The sequence below is a fragment of the Bidens hawaiensis genome, unplaced genomic scaffold (assembly GCF_021521415.1).
Source record: "Bidens hawaiensis isolate Kalapana, Puna unplaced genomic scaffold, B.hawaiensis_p1.1 tig00021043_1, whole genome shotgun sequence".
Classification (NCBI taxonomy): domain Eukaryota; kingdom Viridiplantae; phylum Streptophyta; class Magnoliopsida; order Asterales; family Asteraceae; genus Bidens; species Bidens hawaiensis.
This window is the reverse complement of record NW_027493258.1, coordinates 29,108-41,330: the sequence shown is the minus strand read 5'-3', so window position 1 is coordinate 41,330 and position 12,223 is coordinate 29,108.

Here is a 12,223-nt window from a genome sequence, read left to right as displayed (position 1 = left end):
CACATGATTTAGAACTATCAGCGGTAGTACATGCACTCAAGATATGGAGGCATTATCTGTATGGTACTTAGTGCACCTTTTACACAGATCATAAGAGTTTAAAGTACTTCTTCGAGCAGAAGGAATTAAACATGAGACAAAGGAGATGGTTGGAGTTGATTAAAGATTATGACTGCGACATTAAATGCTATCTTGGTAAACCTAACGTGGTCGTCGACGCACTAAGTAGCAAGAACGAGGAAGTCATTGCAACCGTGAAGTCATACCAGCTGATAATGATTCAAGACTTTTTGAAGAAATTATCAAAGTACAGTCAGAGGTGTTAGTAGATGAAGGGTTAGTGAAGAAAGAAAGAATTTATAGCCAGCAAGACGAGTTGATGGAAAACACTCATGGTGTTAAGACTAGATTTGACCATATGTGGATTCCTCGTTATGGAGATCTCAGAGGTCGAATCTTAGATGAAGCTCATAAGTCAAGATACTCAATCCATCCAGGAGCTACGAAGATGTACCAATATTTGAAAAGAGATTATTGGTGGCCAGGAATGAAAATGATGTAGTGGATTATGTTAGTAAGTGCTTGACTTGTTTGCAAGTCAATGCCGAACATCAGAAGCCTTATGGGAAAATGCAACTGCTTGAGATACCTGAATGGAAATGGGAACACATCACCATGAACTTCATAACTAAGCTACCTTGCACAGCTAAGCATCATGATACTATCTGGGTGATTGTGGACCGTTTGACCAAGAGTGCTCACTTTCTGCCTATACGAGAGGCTATCTCATCAGAAACGTTGGCAAGCATGTTCATAAAAGAAGTTGTATCTAAGCATGGTGTACTGTTATCGATCATGTCTAATAGAGATACTCGGTTTACTTCAAGGTTTCGGAAAAGGTTCCATGAAGCTATGGGAAGAGATTAAACATCAGTATGGCGTATCATCCTCAAACAGATGGACAGTCTGAAAGAACGATCCAAACCCTTGTGGATATGCTATGTGCTTGTATTTTAGATTTTGGTGGATGTTGGGATGATCACCTGCATCTGGCAGAGTTCTCCTATAACAACAGTTACCATTCAATCATTGGTATGCCACCATTTGAAATGCTTTATGGTAGGCGATGTGGAACCTATGTGTGTTGGGGAGAGATTGGCCAGAAGGAAATGGGAAGCCTAGAGGTTGTTCAAGTCTTCAAAGTTCGATCAAATTAAAGCAAGAATGAAAGTTGCTTAAGACAGACAAAAGTCGTATGCTGATAAGCGGCGACGACCGATTGAGTTTAAAGATGGTGACAATGTGATGCTCAAGTTCTCGCCTTGGAAAGGAATTATTCACTTCAGGAAGAGGGGGAGTTGAGTCCGAGGTACATTGGACCGTTTAAGATTATGGATCGTGTGGTCGAGGTAGCTTATAAGTTGGATTTACCCGATGGGTTAGAAGGAATTCATTCAACCTTCCATGTTTCTCATTTGAGAAAATGTCTGACTGATGATACGTCTCACGTGCCATTGATGGACATTGAGGTTGATGAACAGCTGAACTATATTGAACAACCGATCTAGATTGTCGATCGCAAGGAGAAGCAGCTTCGTCACAAGGTTATACCTTTAGTACAAGTGATATGGAAACATCGCAAAGGATCCGATGCTACTTGGGAAGCTGAGGATGAGATGCGCAAGTTTTACCCTAATATGTTTAAGTAATAGCTAGGTTTCAGGGACGAAACCTCTTTAAGGAGGGAAGACTTGTAACATCCTAAATTGATAAATAATATAAACTTTATGATTCGAATCATGTGTTAATATTTAATTAATATTAAATATAGAAAGAAGTATGGATTTGGATAATTAAAATGGATTAAGATGGTGGGATGGGCCTTAGGTCCATGGGCTTTAAGGAGTATAAATACTCCCTTAAACCACCCTAAAACCGTAAATCCTCATTCCATCTTTCCATAATCTCTACACACTCAAAACACACACACTTAAGCGCAACTTACGGCCGCAAGCTTAAGGAAGAAATCCAAAACTCGAATCAAGCTACAAATTGATAGATCTTGGATATTTAAACAAGATACAAGATAACCAAGTTAAACCGTAACCTTAAAACGCATAAAGGTATGTGCTTGATCCTTAAAGTTCATGTTTTCATAAACGGTTAGCCATGAAACTTAACCCTAGAGTAGATCGGGTATAAACGAACCATAAAGTAGCAAACTTGATGTTAGAAACGAACTTAGCGAACCTTTGGCTATGTACGGTGATCTAGTATTAAAAATTTTTAAGCTTAAAGGTCCAAACTTTATGCTTTTCTGGGCCGAGTCGTATCCGAAAATGACCATGGGAATGTTTACGGGATTGGTTAGTGTCATATCGAAGGTTTACATGTTGAAACAGAGACGGTTAGGGGGTTAAAATCAAACCAGTAGCTGCTGCTGTTAACTTCGCCATTTAAGTTCGCTAACGTTAAGTTCGCCTCCTACAAGTTTGCTTGCTATAAGTTCGCTTGCGGTTAAGTTCGCCACATATAATATCGCCTGATAATATGTTCACTTATATCTAAGTTCGCTTATATATAAGTTCGCTTACATCTAAGTTCGCTTATATTGAGATCCGAATACATGGCGACCCGTATATGTATACGTGTATACACTTGATGGTATGCATTGTAAAGACGTAAGGGGATAAAATACAAGAATGATAAAATAAAGGAAAACCATAAAAATGCTAAGTGAAAGAAATCTAATACAAAGCCGTTAGATTAGATCAGACGAGTATTGATACGTGTATACACTTGATGGTATGCATTGTAAAGACGTAAGGGGATAAAATACAAGAATGATAAAATAAAGGAAAACCATAAAAATGCTAAGTGAAAGAAATCTAATACAAAGCCGTTTGATTAGATCAGACGAGTATTGATACGTTTAACTCATATACAGCTAGCCGAGCTCAATTAAAGAAGTGATTAACAATTAACGGAGAAAGAAACAGAGTTCAGGTGAGTTTCTAGCCCCATTTCCTTGTTATGTTTTCGGGGCTGTGTGCATACTCAATGTGAATGTTAATATACTTAACTTAAATGGTAAGTGTATCCCTTAATTATGAATGTGATATATTTATGTTATATGATGAATGAATTCTTATCAGTATGTGACATTCGTCAATTTTGGGTTCTATTTGTATTTGTTTGTGTAATCGTTTATCACGTAAACCGACCCGATTTGTATCCCGAACATTTCAAATATATAAAATATTGGATTTTATGTTACTAAATCATTCCCACTTGTTCAATTTAAAAAACTCCCTTTTACGGGTTCGAGAACGCCTTTAAAACGAGCAAATTACACCAAAAACGAACTTCCAGGACGCAAAACGAACCACGCTAGACGAGCTGGACCAACCCCACCCCCAGGGGGCGCCGCGCCGCATGGCCATCAAGAGGCAGGGGGTCGCGCGTGGCGGCCTTAAACATGCATATTCGTTTTTTTTTTGCTTTTTATGCTCTCGTGTTTATAACCAACCCATTTTCATGCAAGACTCTTTACGCTTGACCATTTCAATTTACCTTATATATACACACTCATCTTCTTCATTTTACACTTGCTCATTACTCCAAATTCTCTCTCAATTCTTAAGATTCAAAGGTTGTTCTTCATGTTCTTGGTAGTTTGACCTTCCAAAGTCAAACTAACCATAGTCTTTCATTTTAACTAACTTGCTAACCCTTATTAATACTTGAAGCTTATGGCACAACATATATATAATATACACCCCTTGTTACCTTTGGTAGTTACTTATCCGACCCCGGTTGGTTAAGTTTCGGACCTTGTAAGATAAGACTTCATGGAGAACTTTGTGTTCTTGATATAATATATATATATACTTATATAACTTGTTTTTACATACTAATCATGATTAACTTCTACTCATTTTAGTTTATTTACAAGTTCCATGGTTATGATGTCAGGTCCCCGATTGTAGGTAGATCTTTACAAAATCAAGTCATAACTCACACAGATAAATGTGTCGACAAGGGAGTTAATGACGAGTTGCTATTTTTAGAAAGATAGAAGTTTGTTAAAGGCGGAATCAATAACAAACAGGGTAGTTGCTGAACAATAAATCAAAAGGTAACTAACACAATCAAGATTCACTCAAAAGATTTCCATTCATATAATGTTCATCATAAAAACGTTAATCGATTTAGGGTTTCTTGAAGGGAAAGCAATTTCCGTACAATTTTATTAGCTGTCTATCTTTTTCTGTTTGCTGTGTTTTCCGTGTCCTTAAGGTGTGACCTAATTATTCCTTTTATAGGCCTGACACCTCAGGACAGCTGCCATTCCTTTTAAAAAACCCTAAATGCTAAAACATATTCAAATTACATATTCAGAAATAATCCTAAGTGTAAAACAAGTCTTCCGGGTAGGCTCTGCAACAATATTCATTTTCCGAGTAGACTGTGTGCTCTGCCATCCTTCAGAACTTGGTAACATAGAAACGTGCTTCGGATCAGTTTCCGGCTAGACTTTTCTTGAAGAGTATTTTACCAAGTAAAATACTCACCGGGTAGACTTCAATCTTCTTGACTTTGCCTAACTTTGCCCGACAAACCCTACGAGCAACCTTGTTCTTCAATGGTCCCTTCAACTCTTTGCTAGTGAATAGCTTATTAGCAAAGTGTGCATGGTAGCACTGTTCCTTGCTTAAGTTAAACCTTCCCGATGTTACTTAGAGATATTCCATTAAAACATCAAGCCTATTTGGACCACTGTATTATTAAAGAATACCTTACCCGGTCTTCCAATCACTTGGCTTCAAGAGCTTGGTTAGCCAAGAGTTTACCCTGAAGTAAACCTTACTCGGCTATGAAGAACATACCTGCTTGATATAGTGAACCTTGCCCGGACTTCCATTAACTAGTGAACCTTGCCCGGTAATACACTATTTGCAAACCCTGCCCGGATATCACTAAAGAAGACTTCAAGAAGATAACCTTGCCCGATAGACAAAATATCGTACCCAGCTAAGTAAAAGCTTGCTCGGAAGTATAAGGTGTGCCCCGGTTCCATACTTAGTCATTTTTGAGGAGGTTGAGAAGATTCCAATCTTCAATCTGATCAGTTTTGGTTCAAATCTTGACTCAACAATCTCCCCCTAGATTGGAACACCTCAGCTGTCCCAAAACATTTCTATGGTTACTTACACTTAGTCAAAATACACATCAAATTAAAGTCAAATTACACATTTAGATAATATAAACAATTACATATTCAAAAGTTGTTCGAAGACATTACAAAATAAAACCTACACTATGAGTCTTGTCTCTTCCTTTCATTATAGGCAGCTTGTGTTCTGTCAACTATTACTGATGCAGCTCTTAGCTTAAAAATATCAAGGATTTGGTAGTGATTGTGACTTTATGGAATGACCAAATCCCTTATATCCATCAGATCTTCATCATGCAAATAAGTCGAGTCTTCATCTCTTTTGATTATCCCCAGTACCTTTCCATCAGAGTTTCTTAGCACATAATGGTCAAAATCTTCTTTATATTCAATCTCAGTAATGATGCCATTCTTTTGAACTGTGTAGTTGGGGCGTGTCATTCTTCTTTGAAGACTGATGCATGTATTCATGTTTGACAAAGGATTCCTATCTCTGACATTCATCTTGTAGTTCCTTTCAGCAATGTCCATTTTCTTCAACTTTCCAGTCCTCTTAGATCTGTGAAATTGGATAGTTTTCTAGCTTCTTTTTTCTTTTAGGAATCTAAATCCCTTGTCAGCTCCATCTCTTAAAAACTTAGAGAGATCATTCATTTGTCTTCCAGCCATCTTATTTCTGTTTCGATAGTCATACAAATTGAGTGTGGCCATTCTTTCCAGTTGTTCTTGAGTGTACTCATAAAATCACTTCTCACAACAATGTCTCTCAGTTGCCTACTTTCCATAATTACTTTAAGAGACTCAGTAACAGAATCATAGTAGAGTTCTTTGGAAGATCCACATCTGATTGTTGTCTTTCTGTTCTTTAGGATCCACCCCTACTGGATTCACCTCTTCCACCTCTTCCTGCTTGTGGATATCTTCATGAAAGTGAAGGCCTGAATGGAATAGACTTCATGGGTTTTCTAGGCCTCAACTTGAAAGTATTGATGTAGATTGACTCTACCATTTCAGGTGGAAGGTTGGCAAGTTCAACAAGATCATGCCCTGCTTGTTCTTTGAGAATAAGCATCATCTTATCTATCCCACGATTGTTTGACAATCCTGCAGGCACAAACTTTCCATCCACAAAGCTTCTAGGGTTCTCACCTTCCCTCAGAGCTTTTTCCCAATCAGCCTTTTGAATGTAGAAAAGATCTTTCAAATCTTCCTTTTCTAAGGCATCAAAAGAGGCTTCATCCATTCCCCTCTGGTTTAACATTATGCCCCTCAATATCTTAATCATCTCTTCATTCTCCCAAGGAATTATAGGTTCATCAGTTGTGTCAGAATTTGATTCCTCTAGAATTGGGGTTTCAACATAAGGTGCTTCTTTTGATTTTTCTTTTTCAGTTTGAAGCTTTTGTTTCTCCCCTACAGTCATTAATTTTCTCTTTATTTTGGGTGGTTCTTGTTCACTTTCTGATTGCTCAGTAGGGGGTTCAGGTTGGACCCTTTTCAATTTTTCTTTTCTTTTCAATTTGTTGTATTGATCCAACACTAATTCTTATGATAACTTTTCTACTACCTTAGGCTTCAACCCCCTTTATAATAGGTATCCACACATACCTCCAAACTTCTTTTTCAAGGCTTCAATATTTTCAATCTCTTCATTTTCTTTGACAAATTTTTCTTTCACTTTCTCTCTTTCACTATTGTAAAGATCTTGAAGCTTGTCATGATTGAAGTGACTCAAATCTTTTTCAGAATATCCATGCTACCTTAGATAATCTCTGTGTTTCTGAGCATTATCTATTCTTTTGTTGCATGAGCTTTTTGATAGTGTCATTTTCCTTTTCTAATCTCTGCTTCAATTCATCATCACTCACAACAGCCAAAGTCTCAAAGCTTATACCAAAGCTTCTCAATTTCACAACCAATGGATGTTTCCTTTTGGCTTCCATCAAAATCAGCTCAATGTTTGCCCTTTGTTCCTCAGTCATTGTGACTTGAGGAGACACAACACTGGCAGCTTCTACACCTTTTCCATCATCGCCATTTTGATCATCAGATTCATCAGACTCATCATCCTCCTCAGTTGAGTCATTTACTGCATCTATCTTAGGTTCATCAGGAGTTGGATTTTTAGGGATTGGCACATTTGGCACTCCTTGCATATGTTCTTCAGTCCTTAAGGTTTGCAAAGGTATTGCCCTGATTGGACTTGCCTCATTATCAGGAGTCTCTACAAAGTATTTATTTTGATCATCCCATCTTCCTCTCTTTGCAGACTCAGTTCCTTCAGCTGATCATCCCATATTTATCCCTTTTTCTTGAGTATTTCTTTCCATACTTGGGATCATCCACACACCCCCATTCATCTGGGTTCTGTCTAATGTCATCTTCAATCTGTTGAGCCCATTTCTTTGCAGCCATAGAGGTAATGGACTCACCAATCTCCTCTTCAGTCATCATTTCAGTATTCAAATTGGTAGGTTTAGCAATTTCATTTGACTTCTTTTCAGGTTGGCTTTGGGTTGAAACATACTAACCACCATAGCTAAGGAATTGTCTGCTTCCTCATCTCTTTTCAAATTAATCAAAGCTTCAATCACATCTTGATCAGCCTCATCTTCATTTATCATTTTAGCAATACTGGCCTGAGTGATCAGTGCTTCCTGTTCTGCCAGCTCCTCTGGATTCAAGGTTTGGGCCAAAATTTTCCTCTCCCTTGTTTCTCTCAAAATATTTTCCTGTTCTCTTCTGGCAGCAGCAGAGGCTTCTTCATCATCTCTAAACAAGATGTCTTTCATAGGATTTGACTCAACAGGCTCTTCTTCAGTGACCTTTGCCTTGCCTTTATCTATTCTTTTCTGAACATCTTCCTCATCATCTGATTGTTGATAATCATCAATTTCTTTTCAAGGGCCTCTAATTCTGGATCATGCTCTACCCTCTTGGAGCTTTCATGTTGTTCATGTTCAGTTAGTATCAACTCCTCAGTAGCAGCATCTTCTTCATTCATTTCATCAGTTTGTTCTTCAGTTTGAATGTCCGTTAAGACATCAGTTGTTTCATCAGTGAGAATTAAATTTTCTTCATTTGCTATTATTTCAGCTTCAATTACATTCTCCTTATCATTTCTTACTTCCTCATCCTCCTCACTCCATATCACATTCATTATTTCATTATTGACATCATAGTTTTCCTCTCCTACATCAGATTTATCTCCTTCATAATCAGCATCCTCCATCCTTCTTTCATCACTTCCCTCCTCATCCTCATAGGCATTCAGGATGCATGTCAAACCATTTACAGTCTCCACACCTGTATCCTTTTCAGTTTCAACACTCACAATAGCATCAGTTGGCATATTTACATTCTCCCCCTGTTTTGGGGCAGCTGAAGTCTTCTCAACCTCCTGCGCCAGGGTTTAAATTCTCATTTTTGCTCTTACCAACTGATCTAACAACATCACATTCTCCATGGTCACCTCCTCATTCCTCTTCTTTAATTCAGCAATTTCTAACATCAAGTCCAAATTTCTTTGGAATAGGTCTGTTTCAGTATGTGGGGTTGTATATGGTGATTTAGAGAAAGGTTCATATTCAGGTTGTTCTTGGTTTATGGTTTGAGTTTGGATAAAGGTTTGTGGTGGTAGTTGTATTTGGGGTGGTGATTGTGTATGGGGTGGGCTTGGAAAGAGTGAATCTGTTTGAATTGGATTATCGGTTGGTGGTGTTTATGGTGTTGGAGATGTATGAGTTGATGTTTTAGGATGGCTCAAGGTTAAGGTTTGGGTAGGTGATTGAGTGGTTTGGTCTTGAGGTTGTGGTGATTCAGGTGGTGTTTGAATAGGTAGGTCAGTTGGTAATGGTTGGTGTGGTGGAGTTTGTGGTGGTGATTATATTGGTTGGTCAATTGGTGCAGGCTGATTCTCCCCCTGATCAACTACGTCAACATCCATGGCTACTCCAACCCCTTCATCATTTCCATCATCATCATTATCTCCATCATCAGAATCATAATCATCACCCTCAACATCATCATCCTCTTCTTCCTCCTCTGAGCTCAACTCAGGCACCGCCATAATCTCAAAATCATGGTTCAATAACTATGGAAAAATTTCAAATGGAGTGTTGGGATTGAATCTGTTAGCCCTTCCCAGATTTAGAATTCTTCTAAATGTGTCGGGATTCTGCAGCAGATGAGTAGTTCCAATTGTGGGTAAGTTTTGTAATTCCCTGTTAAAGATTATCTGTAAGAATATGAGATATTGAAGAAATCTATCCACCTCTGCCTTCTTTAAATTTCCTACCATGCCATCAAAGATCATCTTTGAAAAATTGAAAGACAGATCATATATAATTCCAACAGTGGAATTTGCTAAATCACGACTCATCAGAGTCCATGATCCTTTTCTTGGAGCAAACCCTTGTATCACATGGTGAATTAAGTATCTATACAACATAGGGAACATCCCCTTTTGAAATTGTCCATCATGGACAGTTCCCTGATACCCCATCGTCTTCTCAAAGATCCTCATCAAATGATCAGTATTGAAGTTTATAGGGTTATGGTCATCATCACGTAACTGCAAACATCTTTTTATCATCCTTTCTGTCACATGTATTTCATGGCTTGCAATAGTTGCTTCGATTCTTTCCCCATTTATGTCATCAACAAGTCTTGCAGATCGCCAGAAATCTAGTGAATGATTTATGTAGATAATTGGGCATTCTGTGAAAGAAAAAATCACATTGGATCTAGCCATCCAAGTAATCATTCTCTCAACTGGCTCATTGTCAGGAGTGACTTGTAACAGTGCGCACATATTGTGCTTGGGTTCAAAGGCATATTTAGGTTTAACTTCTTCTTCTTCTGCCATATCTGAACATCACAATCAAACACATTCAAAGCGAAATTAGCATAAAAATTCATTATTTTAAGCAATTTCAAGTTATAAATTTGAAGAAGAAAGAGAGAAATTTTATTAAGAACCTGATCTTCGACAAATTAATAACCTAAACACAAAAAAACAGAGTGTTAGCATATGAATACATAATCGAAGCCCATTATAGTCTAATCGTTATGTCACACCCTCAAAATCCACTAACGGAGTTTTACCGTCAGAGGGTGTGAACTAACAGGATCGGAATCATCAGTTATAATCAAACCATAAAATAAAGTTTCAAAACCATGAAAACGTTTATGAGTAATTAAATGCGGAAGCGTAAAAGCCTTTAACCAAAAGTTGCGTCACGCAGGACGACTTAAAACCAATGATAACCGTTAAAAATAAGTTTGCATAACAAAAGCGTTTTCAAGCAATGCATGTTTCTAAACCGCGCGCCCGCCTCGGCTACCTGAGAATAACATACTAAAAGTGTCAACACAAGGTTGGTGAGTTCACAAGTTTATATAAAAATAAATGCTTAGCGTTTGCGTTCAGCGTTTTGCGTTAAGCGTTTTGCGTTACCAGATAGTGTTATGTCAATTATATATCTATAGGTAGCTAGCCTATAAAGCAAGTATTACTAAGTGTTCGACACCGAAGCTGACTGTTTATCAATTTGCCTTGCCACCAGGTCATCCAGACCATGGTATGTGTTAGCCAAGATTACACCCGCTCGACCTCCAGTCGAGTTTAGCGTTGGGTGGGGTTTGTCAAACCCAGTAGTACTACTCAACAGTGACTCGCTATTATCCAAATATTAACCGGTTCGATGTTATGAAGGACTTTTGTTATTGCGTTTGCCACTTAGTTTTACAAGTGATATATAATCTATATTAACAAAATCTCAAATGTGTTTCGGAGTATGTTATCTCCCCCAAGTGAAAAGCGTTTAAAACAGTTTAAAAGGGGAAAGTGAAACTCACTGTTTGCGAAGAAATTCCCAAATTAAATCACCAAGATGCGCGTCACAGAAAAACTCTCTCTAGCGTTCTAAAACAACAAAGAGATTTTTCTAAGTGTCGGAATATTATCGAGTCTCTAGACCCGGCACATATTACCTATGCACATAACATGTTTCGTGTTTCGTTTGTGAATCGTGTGTGACTTTAACAAATGTATTTATGATACATTACATGTGTAAGCAATCATATACGTGTCATGTATTCATAAAGCACATCACTAGAAATTACTCCCCGTAAGGGCATTTTGGTCAAATTATGACAATCAATTAGCAATTATTCCCCGCAAGGGTAATTTGGTCAAAACATAACAATTATATAGCAAGTATCATGTTTCATGCGTTTTCACAAAACTCAGCAGCTAGTTTCACCGAGACAGAAATTCTACTTAAAAGATTGTACTATTCCACCGATCATAACATCTCAATTAATTTACCAAAAATCATCACAGAAGCATATATGTCTTAGGTTTCCAGAACATATTTTAGTATATTTGTTTTCCACATAGTTTTCTCACAATCATCAAATCATTACAGCAAACTCACAACAGTCAAATTCATGCGCAACAGAATGTTATTTGCAATTCCCGTTAAACGAAAAATCCAATAAATGCAAGACCACATGGGTTAGGTTCCTAACTCAATGAGTCAACTTCCAGAAGTGGAACCAACCCAATTGGTCTCGTAGTTCATGAGATATAACATTTACAAAACAACCTAACAGCAGGTCTAACAGCTCAGCTTTGCACAACGTTTTTGTAAAATCATAAAAGTTAACTTCTACTTGTCCAAAAATTACAAGTTTATATTCTTTAGAAACTAGACTCAACCTGGTTTACCGTAGTATCAATAATATCAACCAATTTTCACATTTACACATCGTTACAGTCACTTAAACATCAATAACACATTCTGTCCAGAAACTGTTTGCATCCAAACTCAACATATTAACAATCTATGAACTATCATGCATTCATATAGGACTCTAGACTCCATAACCACCATCCATGCACATCAATTACACATTACATACATGATTAGGGTTTTTGTTTGAACTCAAATCTAAGACACAACGATTAACGTGTAACAATATAAATTCTAGTTATCAAATCATCATTCAATCAACAACAATCATATTAGTTATACACACACA